This window comes from Cucumis sativus, chromosome 7 (assembly GCF_000004075.3).
Source record: "Cucumis sativus cultivar 9930 chromosome 7, Cucumber_9930_V3, whole genome shotgun sequence".
NCBI lineage: Eukaryota > Viridiplantae > Streptophyta > Magnoliopsida > Cucurbitales > Cucurbitaceae > Cucumis > Cucumis sativus.
In genome coordinates, this window is record NC_026661.2 from 6,515,545 (window position 1) to 6,525,385 (window position 9,841).

At 36.0% G+C, this 9,841-nt stretch overlaps 1 long non-coding RNA gene across 1 annotated transcript; it reads right to left on the reverse strand.

Moving 5' to 3' along the window:
- Positions 1-4,650: 4,650 nt before the first annotated feature.
- LOC116405300 lies at positions 4,651-6,152 on the reverse strand. Its single transcript, XR_004218467.1, has 3 exons — positions 5,796-6,152; positions 5,590-5,635; positions 4,651-4,825 (listed from the first exon to the last, which is right to left on the reverse strand). It is a non-coding gene; the product is annotated as an uncharacterized LOC116405300 (long non-coding RNA).
- Positions 6,153-9,841: the final 3,689 nt, after the last annotated feature.

The window sequence follows — 9,841 nt, forward strand, 5'->3', positions numbered from 1 at the left end:
TTTTAAGAAATAATCCATATTTTTATTTTCAACAACACATGTACCTCATCCACCTCTTTTTTCTTTTATTTTCAACGACACAATGTCTTGATTAAAATCCATTTTTCTAGTGACAAATGTATCCATACCAAAGTGGGAAGCAGCTAAGGGGACGAAGGTATATTCGGAGAGAGATTGTTAAACAATTGTAAAAAGTAAGCCCAAGAAGAGAGGTCCAATAAAATTCAGCCACCTCTCACATAGTAATTGAAATAGTCTAGCAATTTCAACCATTTCCCTCACAGAGAAGAAGAAGACCATAGCCACTCGAGGCTTTTGCACATACAAACACCAAGAAGATGGTGTCCGGTTCCGTACCTGTGCTAAGCGCGTCGTTGTTGACATAAAGTTTCTATATACAAAGCTATGTATCTCTACCCTTGACTTCTCTTTCTCTCTTTCTACCTTTTTTATCCTTTCTTTCTCCCATTCACTCAATACACTTGCAAGAACCTTCATTTTTTTTGTATTTAAATTTTCTTGGCACCATCCTTTTTTAATTATCAAGGCTTTGTTATTGTGTACCTGTATTGTGTCGTGCCTCCTTCACTTCTCATCATCATTTTCATGTCACATCTCTACCTTGTCAATTTTCGTTTTTCACTCAGCTTTCTTTCTTCATTTGTCTTCACTACTCTCTTCGCTCCTTCTTCTCAAGCTCTAACTTTTGCTATTATTAACCAGTCTCAAATGACCATTGGAAAACCTATAGCCCACTGAGAGGCAGCCAATATAGTAATGCCTCTAATGATAAACTCCAATGAAATCAAAAGTTCTTCTTTGAGATTTGGAAAAATATATTAGATAAAGCATAATTAGTTGAAAAAGAACCTTAAAATTTTGTGTTAAACGACTACAATTTCATCGTAGAATATGCCATATTGACAGCATATTTTTCCTACAAAAACATATTAACTAAAATAAGCTCATAAACACGAAAATGCACTAAGTGTTGGTTAACATACACTACCTTGAAATATGATGAAGACTTTATTTCTCCCAACCAGACAGCATAATCAGGAGGTAGTTTGGGAGCAAACAGAATTGACTTAATTTCCACTAGCAATATCCTATAAAAATTTCAAATTCTTGAAATATGGAAACCAATGGAAGTTTTAGGGAATGAAGTATAACCTCTAAATACAGAAGGACGACATAAAGGGGAATGAAGACTCGAAAGAAGGACGACGTTTTCGTAGAGAAGGACGACAATTTTGAGGGACAACGGACACGATTTCAGAGTATTAGGGATGGTAGATGGCGAAAGTCTTAGGGATCTCGTACTCAGTGGATGGTGAACGACTGAAAGCGAAGGACCTAGTACGCATTTTTGGAGAGGGCGTGTGAACGCGGATGGACGGACGGTGAACACGGCAGAAGTGAGAGATCCTCATAGAGAACTTGGCATTTTCGAATGCGGTAGAGACAAGTCTAGGGCTTCGAAGGATTCAACCCAATATTTTCTTTATATATATATATATATATATAATATATATTTAATAACACTTGACGTTTTTAAAACGTAAAGAAAAACGATTTTACTTGACGTCTAAAAAACATCAAGAAATTTAAAAAATAACTCTTCTCCGGCTTTTTATAAAAATTCTTGACGTTTTAAAACATAAAGAATTTTTAAGATATTTCTTGACGTTTTTAAAATGTCAAGTAAAAGTACATATTACTTGACGTTTGAAAATTTTGAAGAATGTTGAATATATAAACATTCTTGACGTTTTTAAAACGTCAAGAAAAAATACATATTAGTTGATGTTTAATAAACGTCAAGAAATCTGAAAATTGACCTACCCTCGCCTTTTCTAAAAATTCTTGACGTTTTATCTTTGGAACTACCCCTTTCTTGACGTTTTTTGAAAAAAAATGTCAAGAAAGAAAAACAACAAACGTCAAGAAAGGCCTTTTTTGTAGTAATGACATACAATATATATATATACATAAATAAATAAATAAATATATATATATATATAATGAATTAAAATGGTTTTGTTGCTTTACTGTTTTACTCTATAAAGGAAGAGCATTATAAATATATTATTGAGGAAACATCTTTCGAAATGACTGGTTTTGGAAGTGTCATTAGATTTTTAGTTAGTTAAGCACATTTTCCTCCCAAATAGTAGTCGAAATACAACTGTTTTTTAAGAAGAAGAAACCGAATCCTTCAAACTAGGATAAAAGTCATTATCTATTAACATAGAGTTAAAGTTACAAGGTTGAAGGCTAGAGGGAAGCCTGAAACAACCTAATCTAACAAAGCTTAAAGTTAAGAGTTGGTAGTAACATCATATTAGTTACAAGATGAATGACGCCTAGACCAAACTTCGATCAAGTTACATGTGTCTTCCCACAAGTTAACAATAAACCTTGATTTATCCTTAAAAATTCTATTGTTTCTTTCTATCCAAACAATCCAAAGTAAGCCAGTTATGGAGGAGGAATACACATTAGAGAGCTCAATTATGGATGGAGGAATACACAACTTTTTCTCGTGGTCATTTTCCTCGTGGGCATTCTCTTCATGTTTCTTCTTATTCCGACTAAAATACAAGCACAAATTATTCTTCGCCTTCGTATAGGTTTGTTTGAAGAAGATTAAAAAAGTCCTTAATTTATCTCGACACTTCCAAAACCAGAATATAATACCCGTGCTACATAAATCCCTCTTTCCAAATAGTCGAACATGAACTATCCATGCATATCTTGGAATAAACAAGAGAAACCCTAACTAAACGCAAATAGAAAATACGTTGCAATCTAAAATATAGTTAAAGAAACAAAAAGAAGTTTTAATGTTGTGGGTTTTTTACTGATCTTCTTCAACAACAAAATAACTCAACGCCACAGTTCAATTTTTCCTTCCACGAATTGGGTTTTTAAAGAGTTTTCACCGCGAATAAATTTTTTTTGGTTCGACAAGTAACAACATGTGAATCCCCAAATGCAAGGTTTTATTAAAAATTAAAAATATAATTTTTTAAAAAAATTATAATACCTAAAAATATATTTTTTTTATATTTATAACCTAATTTTCTGTCATTGCATACTTGAGAGAAATATATTTTTCAATTAGCATAATAACCTTTATATAGTAAATTAAATTTGTAGAATGAGAAAAGACCTTAGATCCAAAAAAGTTATTTATTTATTATTGGAGTGAATTGTATAATTAATGTAGTTAATGGATGGTTTTGTAACCATAAAAAAATAATGAAAATAATTTTCTAAAAGAATGAATGAAAATTTGGAAAGTTAAAAGGTTTTAGGAATTAAAAAAAAGGGTGTAACATTATAAAAGACTACCAAATATACTGTAAGAGACATGCATTAAAGGAGCTGAGTGTCACGTGTGAAATTTTGACCCCAAAAATCACCCCCAAAATTGCGCTAATTCATGCCACGACTCCTTCAGCAAGGCCCAGGAGCAGCCCAACGTGGTCCTAAGACAGCCTAAGGGCGACCACGACATGTGCCTACGGCATTGGCATGCACCTCTCGAGGACAGCTCACAAGCCCCGCACGCGTGCCACGACGAGTGCCCATGACAGCCGAGTGTCAGCCCACGACACAGCCCCATAGCACGCCAGATGCCCGTTGACACGGCCATAGGCGCCCGGCACCAGCGCCCACCATCGACCCAGCGCGCGCCGTGTCCGCCCAACGTCCAGACGGCCCCAGAACCTCCGAGAAGCTTCCAGAAGAATCGGGAAGGCGCGCAACACTTCGCGTGGCGCGCACGGCGCGAACCCAACGCGCGCGCCGACGCCCCCAGATGCTTCCAGAAGGCTCCACACATGCCCATGTGTGTGCTGCCCGCCCATGCTCAGTCTAGACAACCCCAGAAGCCTCTAGAACGTTCGAGACAGTGCCAGAATGTGCTGGAATGCGCGGAGGCTCCCGAGAAGGCCCCGGAACGTGCTGGATGATGCTGGAACGTGCTGGAACACTCTAGAAGGCTATATGACGGTCAGCGAGTGTCATGAAAGGTCTAGTCCTCTCTAGAATGTTCTAGGCTTCCTTGTTATGTACCAAATGAACTTGTAATCTCTAGAATCTCCCTTGGCCGACCTTCTAAGGCCCAAGGTCGGTGGGGATGGTCTATAAATACTTGGGAGGGCCTCATTTGTATCAAGCCTTGCAACCTTGCATCTTGGCATGTCTTAGCCAAGCAAGGTCACCTTGCCACCCAAAGTCTCCTTGCCCATGGTATCCCCATGACAAGAAGACAGCATATTTGTACCCAAATATGTATTCATCTATTGTTGGAATGCAATGTATCATTCCAAAGACGTATCCATCCAAACTCCCTCATCCTTCCAACCTCTCTCATGTCTTGCAACCAACCTTAGTACTTCCGCTGCAACCGTTGTCGTAGTGCTTGGCACACTACCCCTTCCGGGAAAGGCTTACTTGGCTACGTGGGCATTGTAGTTAGCCAAGTGCCGCATGTATGGTTAGCTTCAAGATCCTAACCACGTGACATGAGGCATGCATACTACCAAATATACTATAAATAAACCATAATTCTTTTTTAAGAAATTAAACAACTAATTAAATATAAAGAAGAAAGATTAGAAAATGAATGATCAAACAAACTATGACTCATTTATTTTTGACAGGTTCGGCCAGTATCACCTGACAATTCATTTTCACCAAGAGAATAAACATGAGTAGCCTTGGAATCAAGTTCCTCCGATAAAAGCCACGGAGTTGATGGGTTAGAGACAGAACCAGAATTTGAGTTCAACGATGTGGATGGAAAATTCTGAAACTAGGAGCAACAGGAAGTTAAGACAACGAATTATTTTCAATATAGAAAGGCTAATTGTAAGAAGTTGTTAATGAAGTGTCCAAATGCATTATGGTAATATTGGGTGCAGAATGTTTGGAAGTTTTATCCGTGTGCTGTGAAGCACCACAGAGTTGAAGCATATGAAACCAGTGTTTATCTGACAAAAAATAGTGTCATGATCATTGCCTTTCCATTCCATAAATTTATGGATAGCAGAAGAAAGAGAACTCTCAACACTTGAATCACCATATAGCACTCTACATCCAGGTGGTGCCTTGATTTTTGAAGATTTAGTTAAAAGCAGTGATAAAATTGGTACATAAATTACAGTGCATTTCTCGATATGCAACAACATTAAGAGCAACTTAAAGACAACATCATCAAGAAATCTAGTATTTAAAATGTACAAAGAGCAGTAGTAAACATATGTATTTTATGGCTGACTTTATCCATAATAAATGTTGGATTAAATCATCAAAATAAAACACAAACAGATAATTATCGAGTTTTTCAATGGAGGATAGAGAGGAAGACATGCATGCACAACTACTAGATCTATATGGTGCCAGACTGCCAGTAAAAATTTAAAGACACACATGACAACATTATTTTGGATGAAGTTCTAATATTGCAACCATGGAGGAAAAATCAGCAAATCTTAAATAGATGTAGTAGTCCAAATGATAAAAGTTTGTCTCAAGATAATATTTCAGTAACTGCAGATGCATTGTGTTGAACCTAACCTCTTGTGTTTCACGGTAATGAACAAGGACAATGTGTTCAAAGGTCCTGAACAAAAAGCAGAAGCAAGTCATAAATTATATAAGTAGAACACGATATACTGCCACTTCTAATTTCATTTTTCTTTGCTTGTGGCATGATGGGGATAGACCCCACTGAAACAACTGGTAGCAAGCAATTTAACAATTTTCTTTCAACCATAACATACTTATCTAGGAGCCAATAACACCGGCGAACAAAGGTTGGGCTATCTAGTCCATGGGCATAGTATACATGTATCCTTTCTACATTACCAACCTGCCGAAGAGAAAGAAAAGATTATCAAAGCACACCTTTTCTTGGTTATTAAGGCTGTAAAAGAATGAAAATTACCATAAATCTAAACACAGTTAATATTAGACCATTGAACAACCTATAGATTCAAAAGGAAAGACTCAAACCACCAATAGACTGGTTAATCATTTAAAATGATCTCCAACAACATGATACGCAGTATATCGTGCTAGATCCATAATTACCACATGTGGACTCCTATGGTAATTTCATTGATGATACGCAGCTAGTAGGCAAGATTATGAAATGAAGACGGTATGTGAGAAGATTGAAAAGATCAACATGATAAAATTATAGGGATTTGAATTTATATCTTAAGAACACCAGAGTCAAATGCTTAAGCTGATTAACTGTGTTAAATTTAACTCTATAATATATTTTAAATCTGAACAGTCATTAAACAACTACATTTTGAATAAGCTTTAGAGAATATTAGCAAAAACAGTAGAAATTACTTCAAATTTGTAGAGAGAACATATAAATTATATTCTACAGAAACACGAGCCCATAGCATGTCTACTGAGTAGCAATGACAGTGAAAAAGGGAATAGTAAGTAACTAATCTCATAAACCCCTTTCTCACATCTAACCAAGTTCTTTCATGACATGCAAAAGCATCAAAATATTTAAGAAAACTTCCAATATTGCATTTGGAACTCATTGATTGACTTCAACGTTTAAGAGTCATAAAAGACACAACTTACTTTCTCACCTGTCACCACTAAGCCTACGGCAACATCTTTTTATAAGATATTCAGCTAATCTTTAGATTGTTTACCGAATAATCGTCTATTGTTTTGTAATTGATCCCACCAAGCGCTTGCGCCACCTTGAAGTTTGAGAGCAACTAATCGAACCTTCTTGTGTTCGTGGTGTATTGGCATAGTCGAAAAAATTTCTACGTTCTTGATCCAATCAAGAAACTTCTCCACGTCCATTCGACCATTGAAGGTAGGGAGATCCACTTTCATACGTATTTCTTGATCTTCTTGAAAGTATGGTCGAAGTCCAAGCCTTTGTTGAGGTTCTTGATGAATGTTCAGCAAGTTGTCTTCATCGGAAGAGTCAGAATCATTTAAGAAATTTCAGGTACGTTGTTTCCATACAATCGATTATTGTGGATGTGAATAGGTTGATTTCTTAGTAGTTCTTAGTTTACAACAGGGTTTATTGGTCTTTCTTGTCTTTCTTGGTTTGCTGCAATTGGGTTTCTTGGGGCTGAATTGCTTCTTCTAAAGGTTGGACATGAAATCGGGTAAAAAGGTTTGTTAATTCTACTAACGATTGCTGTATATCTGACTGCCCTTTTCGAAGTTCTTCAATAGCTTGTTCTACCAACTGCAAGCGTTGGTTGAAGGAGGCTTCCGCGTCCATGGATAAGAGTGGTAGGATCCAAGTTTTTTTAGGGAAGAGTGAGCTAGGATCACGCTCTGATACCAATTGATTCAGTAATTGCAAAGCTAGAAATCTTTATGTATAATGCCTCTTTTTTTTTATGTCTTATTAATGAAAATGAGAAGCTTTTTTATAGGCTGGAGATTATAAGAGTTGTTAAACTAACTTGGGGTTGAGTTAGTTAACTTGGAGTTGAGTTAGTTATAACTAACTCAAGATACAAAATTGGTAATTCAAATAACTAATCCTAAACTATAAAAATGGTAATTCAAACCCCTCCTCTAGGATAAAACTCAAGAAACATCAAGAAGGGAGATGTTCTACATCAAAGTGTAGAGAACGATTCAAAATCCTTGGTGAAAGAAATGAATGTTAACTAATGTGTGTTTATGTGAAATTGTTCAATGAGTATGTTAAGGATAAAGAAAGGTTTATGCGAGATAAAATTATTTGATGTTGTTTATGCGAAATGATGTTTATGAAAAGGTATTGCGAAAAGGATTTCATAAAACCTTAGTCTTTTAGACATTCTTTCAAAAATTCATCTTCCAAGATGAGGTGTTTAGGCCAAGTAGAGAAGAAGGTTGAAGGATTTGCAGCGAGATGACCAGACGTTTTGAAAATAGTTAAGCATTGGTTGTTTGGTCAAAGTGTTGTAATTATGTATCAAACACATGTTATTAATAAACATCTTGGTAGGTATTTATTATACTTGCACGCCTACTCTCACATTTAGCCATATGTTGTACTTTGTTTTCCACCTTGACTTTTAATGACACACAAACCAACTTTCCAAGGAATTCCCTTTCATTTTCCTATTAACTCATATTCTCTTTTTTTATCAAGTCCTTGATAGAGAAAGTGGACTTTGAGTTGTTGGACTTTAGTATTGCATGGACATACAATTTTGAATGAAAAATCCTTATAAATGGGGCCTTTTAACTCATTTGATGGGTTGGCTATTGAATTTGGGCTTTCATACCAAATGGAATTTTTTTTCTTATTTACTTAAAGAAAAAAAAAAAAAATTTACCACGCCCATTTTTTTTCATCTATTTCTTTCGTCCGGTTCTTTCATCCAACGAGTCCCACAACTCGATTATGAGTCTAGAAGTACTAAGTCAAACTTAGTGGTTGTTCGAATAAAACGCAACTTCAAATGTAAGTATTCTAAAAACCTTATTTTTTGGTTTAGTCTCGTTAATTAAGCCCAATTAGGGTAGAATTTCGATTCTTTTTCTGTTGTGCATGTCTTAGTTCTATCAGTAACTCCCTTCAGGGTGATAACTCTCATCAGCAGACTTTCCATTACTGGTTTCTTCCTTAGTCATCATTATATTGTTGTTTTCCACAATAGATAGGGTGAGTTGCAGTTTTACATGAAATGCTCTGCTCACCCACACTCTTTTCTCACTAGTTCCTTATTCTCAATCTTCAACGCAAATTTCATCATCTGGGCCAACCCAATCGGTTCCACAGTTTCCACTTCCATTTTTATTCATGGGCTAAGCCCAATCATCAAAGTCTCCTCTAACACTACCGTTTGAAGAAATGCTACTAGAGCTAAATATCGATCAAATCGGTTGCGGTATTCTTCTAATCATTTTCTGTTTGATTGAGAAAAATCTTCCAACCAAAGTTCCTTCTCGAATTGATCGAAACTGTACAAGCATTCGTTCTTTCAGGTCAGCCCAATTCTTAAAAACTTCCAACTCTTCTTGTGCTTGGTACCAATCCAATGCCAGATCATCAAAACTAATAACGCTGTGGTTAATTTCTCTGAATCAGTAAGATCATGTATCTTAAAGAAGCGATAGGCTCTAAATTGAGACCCATTTCTAATTTGAGTAATGAAGTAAATTTGGCTAGGTATTAAGAATTTGGCGTTTGAATAAATCCACGAAAAGGATTAAGCGATAAAAAAATTTATGGTTAAGTATACGTTATTGCGATTCAGTGGGTAGTTCGCGAAGGAAGTTGTGCGACCCATTTCTAATTCGAGTAAGGAAGTAAAATTCGGCTAAGAATTAAGAAGTTGGTGTTCAAATAAATCCATGGAAAGATTAAGTGATAAGATCTTTTACGGTTAAGTATACTTTTTTGCGATAAGTGGTAGTTCGCGAAAGAAGTTGTGCGATAAGAAGCGAAAAAGTCTTTGCGTAAGTTAGAAATGAAAGTTTTGAGTGTTAGACTAGGAGTTTTGGGTGGTCTTCGCGAGAAGAACCAAGTGTTTCGTGGAGAAGAAGTCTACGAGGAAGCCTTGGAGTTTAAGTTCGTGATAAGAGTTTTATGCGAGTAAAAGTTGGTTAGTTCATGTGGAACGTTTCTTATAATAAAAATATAATCAAGCGATAAGGTTATTCACGAGAAATGTTAAGTGGTTGAATTTATTCACGGTTTGGGTTAGGCGGGAGCAAGGTTTGTAAAGAAAATGTCAAATCTGATTTGACATGGGTTAACATGTAAGATTAAGGATTTGAGCATGACTAGGTTAAATATTAAGGATTTGCATGACTAAGTTAGTAT